The sequence below is a fragment of the Acomys minous genome (assembly GCF_964271855.1).
Source record: "Acomys minous genome assembly, chromosome: 7".
In the NCBI taxonomy this organism is placed as follows: Eukaryota; Metazoa; Chordata; class Mammalia; order Rodentia; family Muridae; genus Acomys; species Acomys minous.
Window position 1 is genome coordinate 29,600,099 of NC_140488.1, and position 21,124 is coordinate 29,621,222.

Genomic DNA, 21,124 nt, shown 5'->3' on the forward strand with positions numbered 1-21,124 from the left:
GGCTCCTAAAATGTCAAGTCAGTGGTTCTCAACTTGTGGGTCATGACCCCTTTGAGGTGGCATATCAGATGTCCTGCGTATCAGACACTTACATTATGATACAAAATAATAGTACTAGTACACTTATGAAGTAGCAGCAAAATAATTTTGTGGTTAGAAATCACCACAACATGAGGAACTGTATTAAAGGGTCACAGCTTTAAGAAGGTTGAGAATAGCTGCTTTAAGTGGTTTACATTCTTTCTGGTTCTCTTTTCTCGTGTTACGTCATTTGCTCTTATATACTGCTTACTCTTATTATACTCTAGATATACAAGCTGTTATTGTAATCCTTGGGGTGTACAAGTGTTTCTTATATGAATCAAAAAATATTCTCCTTTTTTTCTGCCCAGAATGCTAACTACAATGCATTCTCCATTCCACAGATTAATATCACTGCCTCAGGGAGGTTTACCTAACCACCTCCAAAATTCCATTTTAAACAGATTCTTCTCTGTTCTCTTGAAGTTATTATCTTCTGTTCTTCTAGTGCAACAACCTTTTAGAATTAACTATGCTGAAGAATTAGTTACACCTACCTTTTGCAAGTAGACAACACTACCAACAAGAATAAGGATATATCAACTTTGTTTAATACCTTTCCTTTCTCAGTACATAGGACTCAAATAGATCCACACTAGGTTCTTGGCAATATTCTGCTTGATGAAAATATAAATGAGAGAATTGTGAGCCTATCTTCTTTATATGAAGAGAAATTATTCATGTTTACTTCTTGTGTGGAAATAGTAAGGACATAGTTCCAAATTTTCATGTAAAATATTATTTTCCATTCCTGGGATTGAACCTACAGCTTTATGTATGCTAAGCAAATGGTCTACAACTGAGCAGTACTTCCAGCTCTAAAATGCCCTTTAAATTGTGTTTATAATAGGTGATCCTGATAATTGTTAGCATGTAATAGCAACTATTAATATGTATGATTGTAAAATCTTATGGCCACTATTAAGCATATGTTTCCAAAGCACTGAATGCTTTAGATACTTCACTATAAATTAATAGTTACATATAAGTCAATCATGGTAATAATTTACTTAAAAGGTTATGATGAAGAGGTCAGAAAGTTAGAGAGAAGTTCAAGTACATTTAAATGCCAAGAGAACAATCTTAATTGTTCTAAACTCTTTTCACATTCCTTTTTTTTTTCAGGTGTAATTTCATCTCTCAAACAGAAATCATGGTACATTTTGAAATCATTTTTTTCTTTTTTCAACAACTGAGATAGTTAAAAAGTGCCAGAAAGTAATATTACTAAAAGTATTTCCAATATAAAGACAAACATCAGCAGTTCTGCAAGGAAAGGCACTACATTATCTTTATGAGGGAACAGATTACTCTTATTGCCATATTTGTTTTTGTATATCAATACCAAATGCATGTAAATTTCATATAAAATAAAGACCAAAGTAACATTATTTCAACTGTCTATAATTTTTAATTTAAGGAGTTATTTGAATCCATTATAATAATAGTACAAATGAATTGCTACTGTACCCTGTTGGGAAGCCTTGGCTTCTGAAAGTTATGATTAATCTGCAATAGGGCTACATTTTATTTTGAGAAAAAGATGAAGCTACATTGATAGTTCTTTACCAATAAATGAGATTTCATATGAATATACACTTCATTGAGAAGTGCTAGCTATATGGAATATGAAGGGATTTGCTGCCTTTGGCTTCTTGCTGCCATACTGACCAGAAAAGTAGCTACACAGGATCCATTCTGATCCTAAGTGGGAACAGGTAAGGAGAAAACATTAATTGGCTTACCAATTCTTCTCCTGAGCCTTACTATAGTCTGTAAAAAAAAAAAAGTCCTTATTTGACTGTTGTGAATAGTTGGATCCAGAATTCTCATTGCCAACTGCTCACATCCAGGCTCTAGTGAGCTTCTGCCAACTGTGAATGCTGCTGGTTTTCCCAGCAAAGCCCACTGCTAGTCAGAAGTGGGTACTCCCCAGCAAAAAGCTGGTGCCTACAGTTTTACAGACCTGTTTATGGAAGCTGTTTGGGAAAGTCAATAAGCTACCTATCCTGTTTCTAGTCATTTTTGTCAGAAGTTAAAATGCTAGCAGCGTTCATAATCTTTGGAAACTAATCTCTGCAGGGCATGGTTATCAGTAGCAATAGGAAATAATGGTTCACCACAAGTATATATTGAAGCTACACCTTTGAAAATATCTTCCCATTAGCCAAGCAACCAAACAAAACTACTTCATTTAAGATGGCACACATTGATTTTCTTTATGTAATTGTTATTGACTTTAGTCTTCTAATATTATACTTATACTCTTACTTATGAGCATACTTAGAAACAAGATTGAAATCAGTGAAATTTCCATTGTAGATTCTTATCACGAATGGAACATACAGATTAAATGTACATTTTAAAAATCAAAGCCAGAAGATCCATATATTATTCTCAAAAACTCAGTTGTTCTAGTACATGGTAATAGCCACTGAGATATACTTGTTGATTAGTGAATTATTCACTAATCTTTGAACATTTCTTAGCTTCATTAGGTCTCAATGCTTTTGTTATTTATAGTGCTGGCACAGTTCCTGAAATATAGGAGATGCTCCAAAATTACTAGCTGAATTGAATTCATGTAATTACAATAGTTTCAGGAATAAACATAATGGTGAACGAATGCATGTGTACGTGTCTTTGTTAAAGCCATGCATTTTCCTTCTTTTCTTTTATTGAAAATATTCTCTTTTCTCATACAATAAAACCTGATTATAGTTTCTCTCACTCTATTCCTCCCAGATCCTTCCCTCTTCTCCTTTCCTCTAGATCCACTGTCTCTCATTAGAAAACACCAGGCTTCTACGAGATAACAGTCAAAAATGACAAAATAAAATACAGTAAGATGTATGTATGTATGTATGTATGTATACCATATTGAAGTTGGACACAGCACAGCAACTCAACAGGAATAAAAGAATCCCCAAAGCAGGCACAATAGTCAGAGACCCACTTACTATCACAATAGGAGTCTCATAAAAATACTTAGATAATAGATATACCATTTATGCAGAGGACCTGGAGTAGACCCCTGTAGACCCTGTGCTTGGTGTTTCAGTCTCTGTGAGCTTATATATGACTTGCTTAGTTGATTCAGAGGGATTTGATTTATTACTGCCTTGTATTCCCTCTTCTTCTTACATTCTTTACACCCCCTCTTCTGTGGGATTTCCTGAGCTCTGAGGGTAGGGATTTGATGACCTCCAATCTAGTCTCTCTCAAATTGGTGAAAGCTCATTGTAGGTCCCACCAGATTGACTTCTCCATCTCCAATGAGTTGCATGGGTGGTATCCTTGGAAATAAGGCCATGCTGGCACTTGTGGAGAGCAATCTTATATCTTAGCAATGTCCTTGGTTGTCCTGGATTTCCATGGGATCCCTTAGTCAACAACTCAATTGAATTCAACATTGTCCTGTCACTGGAAGGCTTGCCTTGTTACAAGAGATGGCCAGCTGATACTCTATATCTCCGATTACTAGGAGTCCTCATGAGGATCACTTTCATAGATTCCAGGAAGTTTCTACTCCACTAGGTTTCCACAACACCAGTCACATGCCCTCTAATTCCAACTGTCTCTTTTCTCACTCTCTTCCTTCATCCCATATCCACATCATCTGATCCCCCACTTTTGTTCCTGTCTGCCAATAGTCTTCCCATAAAATCTATTCTATCTCCCCCTCCAAGGGAGATTCATGGATCTCCCTTCCCCCAGAGCCCTTTTCTTTACCTAAGCTCTCTGGGTCTGCTATTGGAGTTTGGTTAAAATTTACTGAATAGATAGTATATCCTTATATGCACGAGTGCATGTCATATTCATCTGTCTAAGTCTGGCTTACCTTATTCAGAATATTAGTTTCTAGTTCTATCCATTTACCTGCAACTTTCATCGTGTGATTTAAAAACAACAACAACAACAACAACAACAACAACAACAAACCGCTAAGTAGTACTCTATTGAGTAAATGTACCATGATTTCTTTATCTAGTTTTCTGGTGAGGGGCAACTAGGTTGTTTACATTTTCTGGCTATTATGAACAAAAAAAATCAGTGAACATGGTTGAGCAAGTGCCTTTGTGGTAGGATAGAACATCCTTTGTGTATATGCTTAAGACTGGTCTTGAGGTAGACCAATTCAAAACTTTTTAAGGAACTGCCATGTTGTTTTCCATAGTTGCCATAAAAATTTTCACTCTCACTAACAATGGATGAGTGTTCCCCTTGCTCCACACCCTTGTCAGAATGAACTATCACTTGATCTTAATAATTTTGACATGAGTAAGATGGAAACTCAGAGTCCATTTGATTTGAAATTCTATGATGGCTAAGGGTGCTGAATATTTCTCAGCCATGGGAAATTCCTCTATTTAGAATTCTTTGTTTAGATTTGTGCCTCATTTTAAAAATTGAATTATTTGGGTTTTAGATTTCTAGTTTCTGGAGTTATTTAGATATTTTGAATATTATTCCTTTATCAGATGTAGAATTGGGGAACATCATTTCCCATTCTGTAGGCTACTGTTTTGTCCTTTTGATGGTGTCCTTTGCCATACATAAGCCTTTCAGTTTCATGAAGTTCCATTAATTAATCATTGATCTTACTGCCTGAATTGTCCCTGTTCTGTTCAGGAAGTCATCTACTATGCCAATGCATTCAAGGCTATTCTTCAATTTCTCTTCTATCAGGTTCTGTGTATATGGTTTTATGTTGAGGGCTTTGATCAACTAGGACTTTTGTTTTGTGTAGGGCAATACATATGGATTTATTTGCATTATTCTACATACAGACATCCAGCTTGACCAGCACCATTTGTTGAAGATGCTGTTTTTCTTGCATAATGTTTTGTTCTGTCTCTTTATAAAAAAAATCAGGTGTCCATATGTGTGTGGATCTATCTGGATCTTTAATTCTATTCCATTGATCAACATGTGTGGTTTTATGTCAATACCATGTGGGCTTTATTATTATAGTTATGTAGTACAACTTGAAATAAGGAGTGGCAATATCTCCAGCAGTTCATTTATTGTTCAGGGTTGTTTTACCTATCCAGGACTTTTTTAAACTGAAAGAAAGAAATGACATTATCATTTAATTGTATGCAGAAATATATTTAATTCTGCAAGATTGTTTTAGTTATCCTGAGGTTTTTACCTTTCTATATGAAAATTAGTATTGTTTCTTCAAGGTCTATAAAGAATTATTTTGGAATTTTGATGGGGATTTTGAATCTGTAGGTTGGTTTTGTAGGATATCCATTTTTACTATGTTAATCCTACCAAGCCATGAATATAGAAGGTCTTCCCATCTTCTAGTATCTTCTTCAACTTTTTTCCTCAAAGAATTTGAAGTTTTGTCATATTATACCTATGGTTTAAATCTAACTTGCTTGGTTAGGGTTACCCCAAAGCATTTTATATTGTTTGTGACTATTGTAAAGAATATTGTTTGTTATTTTTATATTGATGGGCTACCATGTTCAGAGTTAATCTTGTGTCCAACCACTTTGCTGATGGCGTTTATCAGCTGTAGTTTTTTTTACATATAATTTTTGGGAGAGATTATGTATACTATCATATCATCTCCAAATAGTGATACTTTGATTTCTTCCTTTACGATTTGTATCCCCTTGATCTCCTTTAGCTGTCTTATTGCCCTAGCTAGAACCTCAACTACTATACTGAAGAGATATGGAAAGATGGACAGCCTTGTCTTATCCCTAATTTTACTGGGACAAGATTTTGCTTCAAGTTTTTCTTCATTTAATTTGACGTTGGCTATTGTTTTTTTGTTTGTTTGTTTGTTTGTTTTTTTGTTTGTATATTGCCTTTATTGTGTTTAGGTATATGACTGGTGTTTCTGATCTTTCCAAGACTTTTATTATAGGGGAGTGTTGTATTTTATTTCAAAGGCCTTTCCAGCATCTAATGAAATGACTTTGTGTGTGTGTGTGGTTTTTTCTTTCAGTTTGTTCATATGGTAGATTGCATTTACTGATTTTCATGTGTTATACTATCCCTGTATCTCTGGAGTGAAGCCTACTTGATCATGGTATATGATCTTTTTATGTGTTTTTACATTTGCTTTTTATATATTTACTGAGTATCTGTCCATCTACGTTTATAAGGGTAATTGGTTTGTAATTATCTTTGGTGAGTCTTTGTGGTTTGGATAGCAAGGTAACTGTGGTCTCATAAAATAAACTTAGAAATGTTTCTTTTGCTTTTGTTTTATGAAATGATTTTAGGAGTATTGGCATTAACTATTCTTTAAATTCTGACATAGTTCTATACTATGAAGCAATGTCTTGATTGGATGTAGCAACAGATACATGGGAGCACCAATTTGTTACAATTAAACATATATTTTCAGCCTAGGAAGATGATAACTGACACAAAGAGACTGAAACATAATTCAAAGCTACAAACACTATGTGGGCAGAATCTAAACTACTACTAACCTAATGAATAACTATAATAAACTACTTTAATCCTCATAACCTACCTATATCCCAAGCACTTGCCAACCTGGTACTTCTCTCCTCAACTCCCCATCAACACTCACCTGTCCACTCTGTCAACTGCCAGCTCCTCTCCCCTCTCGAGGAAGTTCCGCCTTCCACTTCCTGTTCTTCTGCTCAGCTGATTGGCTAAACAGTGCTTTATTGACAATTGTTAAATCCACTCAAGACATTCCTCCACAGGTACCTACTGAAAAAAGTTATCCGTTTCTTTTAAGCTTTACAATTTGGGGAAGTACATGTTTTCTCTTATAATTTTTATTTATTTTTCCCGTCTAATACATCCTGTCAGCAGCTTTCTTTCCCTCCATTCCTCCCAGTTTCACTACCACTACTATGTCCACTCACTTCCAGATCCACTACCAGACCCTTCCCACCCCTAGAAAATCGCAGGTCCCCCTGCATGTTAACTGAATAAGGCACAAAAAGATACAATAAGACCAGGTATATCATTCACTTTAAAGCTGGTCGATGCAATCCAGTAAAAGGGAAAGGGTCTCAAGAGCAGGCAAAAGAATCAGACACCCCCAGTCCACTGTCAGGATTCCCTCCCCCCAAAACACCAAGACAACAATCAACACATATGCACAGGATATATATGCAGACCCATGCAGACTCCCTGATTACCGCATCAGTCACTTTATTGCCCATGAACCCTATCTATTTAGTTTGTTCTTCTGGCTGTGCTCTCCCAGATTCCCCAACTACCTTGGCTTCCACAATTACTCCTCCACTTCCTTCCTTGGGTTCCCCAGCTCTAAGAGGACGAACCCCATAGAGAGAGATGAAGCTCTCTTTCCACCTAATATTTGGTCATCTGCTCTCATCAGAGGCCAGAGGCAGACTCTCTAATGAAGACTAGCTAGGCACTTACCTATGAATATAGAAGAACATAACTAAGAATAATTTCATTGATTTTTTTGGCCAGTTGGGTTTAGTTCTACCCTAGGTCTCTGACTCAGCCTCTAGTTCATGGTCATCCAGAAAATGTAGAGCATGGGCTCCCTCTTATGTTGTGGGCCTCAAATTAGAGCAGTCATTGTTTGGCCAATTTCACAAGTTCTGTTCTACTATTTTCCAAGCATATCTTGTAGGCAGGTCAGATTGTATGTCAATGCTTCTCTATGTGTGGGTCATGACCACTTTTTCAAACCTCTACCTCCAAAAAATACTTCCATTATGATTCATAACTGTAGTAAAATTACAGTTATGAAGCAACAACAAAAATAAATGTATGTTTAGGAGTCACCACAACATGAGGAACTGTTTTAAAGGGTCTCAAAATAAGGAAGGTTGAGAACTGTAGTTACTGGTTAAGGGTTTTGTAACTGGATTATTGTCCCAGTCCCACCACTGGAACCCTGGCCTAGTTACAGAAGATGGCTGTTACTAGAGATCTGTGTTAGGATCACCCTCATAGATTCTAGGGAGTTAACACATTATCCTAAATGCCCTCCTATTCCAGTTATCTCTCCCTGTACTCTCTTCCTCTATTCCCCAACATACACATTTATCCCTCCTATTCTTATCTCTACCCACTATCAGTCCATCTGCAAAATTTATTCTATTTCCCCCAGTCAGGAAGATCTATCCATGTGCTACTCCCAGAGCACTTCTTGTTATTTAGCATCTCTGAGTCTATGGATTATAACATGATTATTCTTCACTAAACAGCTAATATCCACTTATAAGTGAATAAATGCCATGTTTGTCTTTCTGTGTCTGAGTTACCGCACTCAGGATGATTTTTATACTCTAAATTTGCCTGAAATTTTCATGATGTAATTTTTAACAGTTGAACAATACTCCATAGTGTAAATGTACTATAATTTTTTATCCATTCTTTTGTTGAGGGACATTTAGGTAATTCCAGTTTCTGGATATTATGAATAAAGCAGCAATGAACATAGTTGAGCAAGTGTCCTTGTAGTAAGATGTAGTGTCCTTTGTGTATATGCCTAATAGTGGTATAGCTGGGTCTTGAGGTAGATCAATTCTCACCTGTCTATAGAACTGTCACATTTATTTCCATAGTGGTTGTACAATTTTTTATCCCTAAAAGCAATGGATGAGTACTTCCCTTGTTCCACATTCTCATCAGTATTAGCTCTCACTTGTGTTGCTGAACTTATTTATTCTGACAGTTATAAGATGGAATCTTAAAGTATTTTTGATTTGTATTTCCATGATAGATAAGGATGCTGGACATTTGTTTAAATGTTTCTCACCCATGGGAGATCCCTTTATTGAGAATTCTCTGCCTAGATCTGTACCCCACTTTTTAATTGGATTATTTTGGTGGGTATAGTTGTCTGGCCTGCAGCACATCTGTCCAGGCCTTTCTGGCTTTTAGTGTCTCTACTGAGAAGCCAGCTGTAATTCTAATAGGTCTGTCTTTATATGTTACTTGGTCTGTTTCCCTTTTAGTTTAATATTCTTTGTTCTGTATGCTTAGTGTTTTGATTATTATGTAATTCCTAGCAAACTATTTAAATAATATGAACTATGCTGCCCTTTACATTGGCCATTTGGAAACTAGAAATTCATTGTTTCTTAGTCATGATTCCCATATTCAAAATGGAAAAGCATGATATTATGTACAAAACTGCATGTATAATTTCTTCTGTCACAAATGTATCTACAGTATACCTTTGAAGAGATGTTTTGTGAAATATATCTACAATAATATGATAAAGAATTCTATAATCAATGCATCCATTCTTAGGAAAAGGGAGAATTGTGGCACAGCCCTTTGTACTCTACTATTAGGACAGGAAACAACACTTTGAGGGTACTAAAAGAAGAGATGGGTATATCACATAAAGGAAGAACAAAGTACAAAAAAAGTGAGAGGAAAATGTGAGAGGAAGGGCAGTAGAGATGAAATGCTTTAATGATTAAATAGACAGCTGAGAGGTAAGGAAGTTGAGTCTCCTTGTATGAAATCTTTAGTTATCCATTGGCTCCGCCATTAAAAAATGTAACAGCCAGAGGAAAAAGTGAGATATCCATGGTTTAAAATTCTATATTTGATTCTTATGGCTGGTATGAGTTACCCATTTTTTTAAATTCTGCCAGAATCCCATCTCTATTATTGGGGGACTCTTTTAAAACTTAATCGCTGATTACAGAATTTCCTTATAATTAAGAATATTTTCAATCAATAAATTCAGTGGCTACTCCTTTCAGAAATCAAACACATACCAAAAATATCAACTCCAAGGTGAGTGCTTAGGACATATCTTATAAGTGTTCTTGAGAGTTGTTTTTCCCCTCCATAGTTAAGGGTTTGAGTAGCTCTTAACGTAGAATCTTTACTTTTATAAGTAATATAAGATAATTTATTGTTGTATGAAGATCTTGTTTGTCTCAAAATAAGGAAGTGGGTTTTAGAAGTGTCATATATTTACTGATAGCAAGACAGGTTTTATATTCACTCCTTTACAATTTGAAGCAGCCTAATAGAGAGACCACCAAGAACTGAAAAAGCAGGTCCCTGTCCACCCTGCCTCCTGTCCTGTCTTTGTCTCATCCTCCACTATGCTACCCTGTCTTCATATTTTGTTTCTTTGTTAACAGGCAATTGGACAGGACTGGAGGTGCTTGTGTACTGAGCAGCAAAGATCCAAATGATTGTCTAAATCTGAGGGTAGTTTTGGAAAAGGAACTATGAGAATAAGTGCGCTTTTGATTCTTTACTCTCCCCACCCCAAAGTGTTCAGCTCCCAGGACCTCCTCCCCTCAGTGATGTTATGGTCTATCAATGTTCCCTCTTTACAAAACCTGTATTGAAAACCCCAAAGACGGAAAGACATGGTGCTAAGATCTCCCCCTGGTGTCACCCTATGCTCCTTTTTTTTTTTTTTTTCCAAACTAAAAGCTGTCCCTTTGCTCCGGAGTGCAGGGATCATTCAGCCCGGAAGCTGTCCGCTGGCAGCTGATGCCACCCTGGGAGGAGAACAGCTGGAAGCTTTGATGCGCTGCAAGATCAACTCTTCCGGTTAATTAGCGCAAGCCACAGCTCCAAACGTGCTTTACTGCAACCCCTAGTGGGCTTCCAAGGCAGCAATAGCCAGTCCTTCTGACCACTGTGTTTCTTGCAGAGGAAAATTAAAAAGTATGCATGCACACATGCATATTTGCAAACAACCTTTCTTTTTCTTCACTCAAGGAAAGCATCAGTAACCGTCTTTAGGTCAAAGACAGCTCAAATCTTCGAGATTATCATTTCTCTGGGAGTCCCTGGAAAAACAAACCCTGAGGGTAGCCCTGGTGCGCGCCCAGTATCTCGATGTTACTCGGGTGGATCTGGAGGGGTAGGGGCTTGGGAGTCTGCAAAGACTCCTGTTCTTTTTTCCAATTCTTACTGCTCCCCTGGCTAAGCATTTGGTATCTCCCACGGTCTTGCTTTTGCCAGGAAGCCTGGAAGGAGGCAGCTATGGGCGTCGCCAGCGCCCTTCCCGGAACAGTAAAGGCTCCTTGGAGCTGGCGCCAAAGCCTCCCCTCTTCATCCACATCTGGTCCAGGCATGCAGATGTTAGCAGTTGGCGAGTGCCTCCACTCAAGACGCCCCAAAGTCTGGAGCATGCCCAGTCAGACTCCTAAGGCTCACTAAGCGAGTTTCTGGGCGTGCAGATTCCACTTCTCCGCTTTTTCGAGGAAGCTGAGGTGGGTGGGAAAGGAGGGATCTTAGGCTGGGGCAGCAAGCCGGGTTCCCTTGGGTTGGTGCCCTTCTGCCCATCTGGGTGAGGGACAGAGCTAAGCACAGTAGGATTAAGAGCGCTTTACACACACACACACACACACACACACACACACACACACACACACACACAGACACACACACACACACACACACACACACACACACACACACACACACACACACACACACACACCTTCCTTCAGGATTTTGTTAATACTGACCTGGCCTGCCAGCCTTTGACGCGCTAGGATCATACTGTCAATGGAAGGCAGTTTGGAGTTTCTCTCTACCCCGCCCCCCCGCCCCCCCCCCCACACACACCACCACCACAGGAGAGCTTGTGGGTGCCCTAGTACCAGATTCACCTGCTTGGCTTTTCTTGAGGGCAAGGAAGAATAGGAAAATAGGAGGACTCCCCACCTGGAGTTTATTTTCCTTCCACTAAAGTTACACTGGCAAGAGATTTCTCATGCTTTCTAAGTTGGTCCTAAAGCTTTACACATTGAAGCAGTGATGGAGAGTTTTAGCGCGTGTGTTCATGCTTGCGAGTATGTGGTGTGCGTGCGTGAGTGCGTGCGTGCGTGTGTGTGTGTGTGTGTGTGTGTGTGTGTGTGTGTACTCGCCAGCTCGAGCGCGTGCCCGCTTGTGCATATCATGAATGGGAAACGCTGTCCCGGGTTGATTATGAGATTAACAAACACTCCTTCGAGGTCTCCATTCCATCTCTTCCTCTGGAGAAAATAATGATAAATGCTGGTCGTGTGAGATCAGAAATCGTCCTAGTGTGGTATGAAATCTAAATTTTGTTTGTTCATATTGCCTCTTGCTCTGGTACCCAGCTTTCTCCTGCCCTCTGTTCATCCTCAAACACTCCTGATGCTTTTCAGTTCCACTTCCCTTCCTCTGCCTGTTACCTGCTCCTTCAGCCCTCCTCCTCCTCCTCCTCCTTCAGCTCCTCCCAGCTCAACCCCCACCTCCCGGGGCTCAGCTGCGGCTAAAACCTGGAGTCTTGGGGAAAAGAAAAAAGGAGGAAAAAAAAAGCCTAGGCTGTGAAGCTGTCAAACCGGGCATGCTCAGTAGACAGGACAGGTTTTTGGTCTCGAGTAGCGGAGAAACATTTTTTTGCACAACCGCGATCTGCCTTAGAGCGCGGCGGCGGCGGCCAAGGCAACATCAGCACAGCCATCATCCAGTGCAGACTCCAGGCACCTGAGAGCGCAGCGAGCTCCGGCTCAGCCTAGAGTTCACCTCCCAGTACCCGGAACCTTAGCTTACCGCTTCTGATCTCTCTCCTCTCTCTCTCTCTCTCTCTCTCTCTCTCTCTCTCTCTCTCTCTCTCTCTCTCTCTCTCTCTCTCTCTCTCTTTCTTTCTCTCTTTCTCTCTCTCTCTCTCTCTCTCTCTCTCTCTCTCTCTCTCTCTCTCTCTCTCTCTCTCTCTCTCTCTCTCTCTCTCTCTCTCTCTCTCTCTCTCTCTCTCTCACACACACACACACACACACACTTTCATCACACGTATACACATTAGCTTGGGGGGAAAAAAAGACCTGGGAGCAAACAGCCTCCTGGCAGCGATCGTCCGCTGGCACCATAGTAGCCAGGTTCGGTTCCTGCCCCCAAGCGACCGCAGGCTGAGAGCGCCGCCGCCGCCAGCTGGAGGAGAGCGATGCGGGGGCCCGAGCAGCAGCTCGAACAGTAATGTGGATTTACAGTCATTTCCCGCAGGAACCAGCAAAGACGCCCAAAGTCCAGTATACTTGCAGCACCCTGCGGAGCTGAGCACCTGGCGAGGAGGCGGGGGACCGCACCTGAAGACACTACTGAAACTTGCTCCTGGGCTAGGTAGGTATATTTATTCTGGCTCTTACTTCCTTCCCGCTTGATTCTGCTTGCTTTCCACCCCTAGGACTCTGAGCGAACTTCCCCCCCTAGAATACGATAGGATGCGGTGGTGGTTGGTGACTCCTGATCTTGAAAAGCTGGTTGCGCCCGCTCTGGGACTCCTGATGGAGGAAATAGAGCTTCTGCAACCTTTTCTCCAGGTCTCTTTCTGCCCCCAGGAATCTGGACCACTCAAGAGAGATGGGGGATTGGCCTTGTTGTCAGTTCAGGCTCCTAGCAGGCCCTAGGGACACTGTCCTTCGAAGGTTTGGTGGGTTTCCCAGGTGGCACTTTTGCCAACCAACTCCTTCAGTATTGTTAAGAGGGCTGCTCGCCTCCTATTTCGCGCAGACCAAGGCACTCTAACAAGTGGACCAAAATGTTTGGAGTGGCAGGTGGGAAGTCTGTATCCAAAAAGAAAGGAGACAATCGCCTCCTTTCACCTGGAGGATCCACAAGGTTTCTGCCACTCGGGGTCACCCCCTACCATCTCTCTGAAAGAAGATACCCGGGGGCTAGAACCATATCATAGAACCTGTTTGCTTCTGAATTGCGATTCCAACCTCACTCAGTATGAGTTCTAGGGGAACAGCAGGACCCTCACTGAGGCCCCACCCAATGTGTCCTCCTATACCCCAATCTATGTCAAAGGAAATAATCATTGCTGGGCACTCAGTGCTTCAGTAGCTATTCCTGTTGGCTTTAACTATGCGCTCATCCGTGCGGGATTGTGTGTTTTAGCGTTTCATCCTGAAAACGTGGTGTCTGGAATCCAGCAATGGCCAGCACATCTGCCGAGAGCCAAGCACCCGCTAGGCATGCCTGGGGAAATGTAACCTCAGCTTCTCCCATTCCAGGAAGAGGCGAATTGCCAATTCAGTTTTAAGATGCTTTGCCTAGAGGTGTGAAAAGAGCCTTAGCGCTACTTGGTGAGTGGATGTGCTAGCTAGCCTATTTAAACATTTCAGCGAACCGGGTGCAGCTGATTGTTTACAATTGCAGAGAGAGCCGATCTCACTCCACTAGTGAATGTCCTCTCCACTTCTGTTTCACCACTGGGAGAGTAGGGGCGGGGGCCAGAGCTGGCTTGTAGCTAGTACTTGCCTTCCTTCAGCAGCTTTTGGTTTAGCAGATCTGCTAAACTGCATCACTGCTTCTGGAGATATACTAACATGGTTTTTTAAAGTCTACCCCTTGAGTACAAGGCAATTGGTCAGAATGTCTCAAACTTCACAGGCTTTTCTGAGCATACTCACCTAGTCTTGTATTTATAGTGGCCCAAAGAAACAGGAAGAGAAGTTCCCTGTATCACAGACAAGAAATTAGATGTCATTTGAATGTAAACACCAAAAAGAAACGAAATGCCCCAGTGAACTTTAATAGATATCCCCAGACAAGCATTGAATTGATTTTATTTGTGGTAATTATTACAGGCAGGGTCGTGAGTTTAAGATTGTTCTATGATTATAATTAGCAAGCCAGGTACACTGCACTGTAAGCATCAATTGCTACTTTAGTCTGTTCCATAAAGACATTGCAAATGTCTGCTCTATTGTACCTTTGGCTAGGGAAAAAAAAAGTCCTATATACCTTCCTCCTCTGAAATCCTCTGACCTGTAGCAGAGGGTGCTGAAACAGTGTCAAGCAACAGGACAGCCTAAAGGGAAAAGCTTCTTTTTAAAATGAAAAGACTATCCACAGCTTTAACTCCTGCTCAGTAATTATCCTGCACCTGTTTATTTGCTTACCCCTGCCCTGTATTCTACATGTCTCCAAATGTGTGTGTGTATGGGGAGTGACTTTGCATAAGGCTTCATATGACTCATAACGTAGAGACTAGAATAGCAAAATCCCAGTTTTGACATTTTTATCCAAATTTGTAAGACTTTTTAAAATGATATATTGAATAATTTACTATTGCAAAGTTCTTAAAGGGTAGTTAAAGGTTTTCAAGCATGCTGAAATAAGGATGCAAACTTTTGATGCTAATAAAGTCATAATATGCATTTGTAAAGGGGTTCAGGTAATTTCTAAAGTAAACCCATGTTCTAGATGTTAATTAGAACTTCACAAATTGTTCATTGTAATTTTAAAAACAGGTGTTTCCGCAAAAACAATTATATAAAGCAATACTCAACAGATTAATAATGACAATAACAAAATTCAATTTCTAGTACAATGACAGAAAATTAGGGAAAACACTTGGGATTAGATGGTATGGTGTTTGCTATTAAATCTAGATGTTAATTATAGATTAAATATAGATAGACATATCATCATATAAATTATGGAGAGAGGCGTAAAGGAAAACCATTTTTTTTTGTATAATCATGGTGCTGTAATGGTGACTAACTAAGCATCCAAATATTCAAGCATATTGGTATACTAATAAAGGAAAATCATAGTGTATGGAATTCACAACTGCCTCAAGGACCTAATTCAAAGTTTGGCTGTTCTAAAAGGCTCAATGTTTGAGTTCAGCTATTATAGTGTAAGTAGCATTGACATGATCACAGCTTCCCTTATGATCATTGTACCTTTCTCGTGCCTTTATACATAGTTACTGAAACAGAAAAATATAGCAGTCACACCTATTCTGTATTACTATTTTAAATGATCAAACTAAAAATTATTATTTGATATTGTTTTTGAAAACAAAACCAATAATGGAAGTTTATTTTCTAAGACTATCTTAAAACATTGGAAGTGGTGAGAAATTTTAGTTACAACATAACAAAAATATTTTTACATTCCACATTGGAGATAGGCTTTCAGAATTCATGTAATGTTTGCCTAAAACTCTCTTTTCCTAAACGCCCATCACTTTGCAATTTAAGTAAAGCTATTAAGTCTTTAGTATACATTATGATTGATCATTTCCCTAAGGTTTCAAAGATATGTTAATCTATTAGTTATGAACATATTTACTTATGAATGACTTGAGGTCAAGATAAGACAGGTACTTTGAGTATCTGATTCAAAGGTAGTTCTTTATTAATTAAAATATTTTTATCATTTTATCATACTGTTCATACATATTACCTACACACACACACACACACACACACACACACACACACACACACACACTTCCTTGGAGGGAATCTCCTGTGAACATCATTCATTGGCTAATTATCATTTAAATTGTATATGTAGAATTCTTAATTTTCTGTGGATTTTAAACCTGAATAATCATTTTGAATATTGTACAAAGCTTCCAATCATTGACCATTTGAAAATGAGTCTGAATCAGGTCACTAGCACAACTACGGCAGATGAAATGATAAAAGCTTCTGCATTATGAAGACTTTTACAATTCTGATTACCAACATATATACATAACTTCAAACATGAATGTCATCATGAAAATTGAAAGAACAAAAATTTCACAACTGTTCACAGAAACAACTGATTTTAATCACCTGCAGATTCTGACTACTAGCTTAGATCAATCTTTTACATGAAGTTGAGCTTCTTTTTCCTTTCTTTAAGAAATAAAACATCTTTCTTACTGAATATAACACTTGCCATTGTTAATAAAATCACATTAGTGCATGAATCACCTGGTGTAATATAATATTTGTATTTTTTCTTTCATTTTAAAATTATTCCTGCTAAAGCAGAGGGAACTAAATACCAAACAGTACAATGCACAGTTAGATCAGAGGAATGCTATAAAATGTTTTACACAGCTTTTGATTACTGTGAACAACCGTGATGGTTCACCACAACTGGCTCTTCACTATCACTGTTCTATTATGTCGCTTATATTATGTATAGAAATATTGTAGTTTGCTACACATGATGTGGTATGATTAAACAAAGCCAAAGATATTACTTACATTTAAAACTCACAGAAAATAGGACTGAGTACAATGGAGTACGATGGTAAAAACTGAACATTATTGTAAAACATCAATATTCATTTACCTGCTAAAATTTTCCATACATAATTTAAGCAAACTAGTTTTATTTAGGGATAGCAAACAAAGTTACAGTTGAGGAAGATCACTGATGCTTTTAAAATAGTAAAATTTATGAAAAATTAAAACTATTAAAATATTATGTAACTTCAATACTTATTTCTAGACCTGAAAGTATAATCTTGGATAATTTACAACTTTGAGAAATATTCTGAATTGTACTTCCTGCCCAAGCATCTACTTTTGGTAAACAATAGCATATGGTAAAATGTGCGTATATGCCAAATAACCACTACCTCCCGGATGATGCTTTTCATGTGATGTAATGATTCTGAAATATTGGGTTTTTCTCTCCTACCCTACTCTAAGAATTAAGTTAATTAGAAAATCAACACATCAATATGTATTAAGAATCTGTTTTCAGATTAGTCGATCGTCTTTGTGAAGCTATTTCTCTGGAGCCTTCTATTTGCGTTTCTCAGAGGTCTGTAACATGATTAATATGTTTTCTGGATATTTATGATTGAACCTGAGTCTATACTATTATATCTAGGTAAGACCCAAATGTATGCATGCAACATCACAACAGGCAACTGTTTGGAACAATTCAATGTAACTGATCTAGACAGTGTTTCATGCAGTGTCTAAGTGCTTTGGCGTCTTTTAACAAGATGATGACCAGTAATACCTTTGCAGGAAAATAAAATATGTAGAACTCAAAATATATGTAAAATATCTTTAACACCTTTGAATTTCTATGAGACACATAATAAACCTAATATCATCCTAGAGCTTTCTATGAATTATACAAGATGTCGCTAGCATTCCCCCAACTAATACAAAACCAGTGATGTACTGACTGATCTTTTGAAAAACCTGAAAATGCAAAAATTTAACTTCAATCTGTGCTTCTAACCTCTAGCCCCCGCACACACCCCCCGGAGTGATTTTTCAGTTGAACAATTAACTTACCTCGTTTGCTATGTTAGCTTCTTAAGATTTCCTATACCTCATTTCCCAAGAGTCCTTTTACTGCCATGGAAGCTAGATGCTGGGATTTACTCATTCAGGACAGGAGCCTCCTTTTTAATTTCATGTCACCCTGTTGGTTCCTGAAAGTAACTATAAAGTTTGGAGAATTGAGTTTGTCAGAAATAAATTATTAAGTAGGACAAATCTTTAGCCATTTTTCTTAAGATTTTGCTTCTAAAACTATCCTCTTCTTACTTAAACAGTTCTTTTAAAAATGTCATAAAATAGAGGTTTGATTTGTATGTTCTTGTTGGTATTTATGTGGTCCATAAAGCATTTTTGTTCTAATAGAACACTCACAACTATAAAATAGTTTGGTAATAACTATTACATTGAAAAATATGTTCTTTCAAATTATGATTCTGTAGACTTTCAAGAATCCTACTTAGTGATCACAGTAAAACTAAATACAAATGGCACTTGAATTTTCCAGTACAATAGGTTATTTCCCTTTTTAAATAGAGAAGCAATTCATATCTATGCCCCACTTTTTTTTATTAGAGACCAAATGTGTTTGAATGCAATTATTTGAGATTTGTAAGTGAGTCATTTTACCCATCAGTATAAAGCATACTGATTGTTTTAATTTTAATCAACTAACTTGTCACTTGATAAGTAGTCAACAATGAGGAAATTGCCTTTTAATGTTTCTCATATTTTGTTGTAACATTTTTCTGGCTGATTACGACTTATGAAATTGAATTTTGGAATCACAGTCTTTAATATGAACTGAAACCCATGCTGTCTTTTGCAATGCCAGCTATAGGTTCTGAGAATCTAATGGGTTTTCTTGTAAATTATTGTTTCAAACATTTTTTATATTATATCTAAGATAAAGCAATTCTTCATTAAGAATTTGTGTAATGAAAAAAATATTTGTTTGTCACATAAAGGTCAGTAGGTCCATTATGTTTTAAATAAAAATAATTCAAAATGTAAATATACTAGACAAAGTGATAAATGACATAAGAGGCCATTTATTTAAATTTTTAGAAAACAAGGTATTTACATTTTTATATTATTTGGTATATTAGTATCCTGTTGCTGAAATTTGAATTTTATATACTTTATTAGCTGTTTTGTTAGTATTTGCTTGTTTGAGCTATAGCTATATAATTACAAAAACAAAAATTAGGTCACTCATAGCTGTTGAACATGCAGAGTTCAGCTAATACTTGAATCTTTATCATGTTGATTTCCTCTAAATTTTATGCAAATACTTGACATTTAGAAGAATAATGAAATACTGAGTATGTTAGCTGTATGCCTCAAAATATCTGATAAATCATGTTTTGTTGTATATCCAAATGCTCAGTTTTGAAGGAGTTATAGCCTTCATTTCTCTTTCCAAAGTATAATATACTTACTATTCAATTGTTTTCCTATTTATGTAATATATTATAAATATTTAGCATGCTGATGTAGATATAGTCACTCTCAGTAGAATTCAAATATGGTTATATTGAAGGAACTCCACATTCCCTTTTGGGGGAATTGGTTTAGTGTTTTTAGCTGCTATATGAATGAGAGTTCGTATATTGGCCAAAAGAAAAGTAAATGGCTCCCCATTTTCATACTTCAGGGAAAATCTTATTACTGGCTAAGGTCAAAGAGAAAATTTCCCAGTTGCATGGTTTTGCATAATTGGTGGATTCTAAGTGTGTCTATTACATCTAATGTCTCTTTCTGGTTTAGACACCTGTCAAAGAGAAGTTGCCAGATTAGATGGCCAATTGGTTTATTAGATATCACCATCACTGCATCCCAGCTGCATGCAGACATTTAAAGAAAACTCTTTCATTGTTCAGCTAAAATAGAAAAAAAAATACTACAGATGGCCTGTCTCAATAATCCAGATTTTTCAGGTACATTTAAATTTAAATGTCCTAAGAGATGATTAATTCAGGAAAGTTATTGATAATGAACTCATCTTATGCTACACATCCTTTGCACCCATGATGATGCCTTATTAAAGGTGTCTCAATCTTGCTAATTACCACCTGTGTTTAAATATAGAGGTGTATAAATACACTACAACCACACAGTGGTTGGAAGCATTTTAAACCTGAAATTTTGGCTCTATTCCTAGCTAACTTAGTTCCTACCAAGAAAAATGTTTCTGATCAACATTTTCAATGTTGATAACTTGCATTATGCTCCCTACTTTTAATGCTAATGATTTCCTTTTCTAAAGCTGCTTTACTTAATTGCAAACATTTGAGAGATATTGATGTGTGGTCTCCAGCTGTATTAAATACCCCCGAATATGGTGTTTGTGTGTGTGTGTGTGTGTGTGTGTGTGTGTGTGTGTGTGTGTGTGTGTGTGTGTCTATGTTGATGTATAAGGTTGAGATTGCTTTCTACAGGGAATATTTATTAAACATATGTTCATTTTCACACCAACTTCGTAAGCATTGTGTACAGAAACATAACTATCTCCTTTTTTTGTTATATACTTGAAAGCAATATGATTCTGTGACTGAGCCTCACTACATCTGTAAAGCTTTAGGCAACACAGGATACCATTGGCAGAATTGCTAGGCAGGTCAAATAAAGAAAGTTATTTTGAGAAGATAGTTTTAATTTTAGTAATGAGTTATAGTGACCTCTAAGAAAGAGGGCTATGCAATTGAGTAGGAGCTGTAATGACACACAAATTTTTTGGATTTGTATTATTTTCTTTTTTACATTTATTTATATTTATGTGTGTGCACATGTATGCAATTTGTGAAGGCCAGGAGACAAAGTAAAGAAGTTAGATTTCTACTTCCACCATGTAAATACTGGAAAACGAACTCAAATCATTGAGCAGAATGGCAAGTACCTTTACCCATGAGCCATCTTGCCAGCGTGGACGTGTATAATTTACTGGAGGTTTACTATGTGTGTGCTTCAATGTAGTTAGTGTTTTTTAAAGTCTCATATTTAGTATAATAAAATCCTAACACTTAATTGTGTCTTTATTTAAATTTGGTTTGGAATCC

At 37.7% G+C, this 21,124-nt stretch overlaps 1 protein-coding gene across 4 annotated transcripts in view; it reads left to right on the forward strand.

Moving 5' to 3' along the window:
* Positions 1-12,400: 12,400 nt before the first annotated feature.
* Positions 12,401-21,124, forward strand: part of TENM1 (teneurin transmembrane protein 1) — an 839,058-nt gene continuing 830,334 nt past the window's right edge. For all 4 annotated transcript variants that reach the window (XM_084789577.1, XM_084789578.1, XM_084789576.1 and 1 more), the window contains exon 1: positions 12,401-13,146. The gene's annotated coding sequence lies outside the window, so the exon portion shown is untranslated. The remainder of the gene's footprint in view (positions 13,147-21,124) is intronic.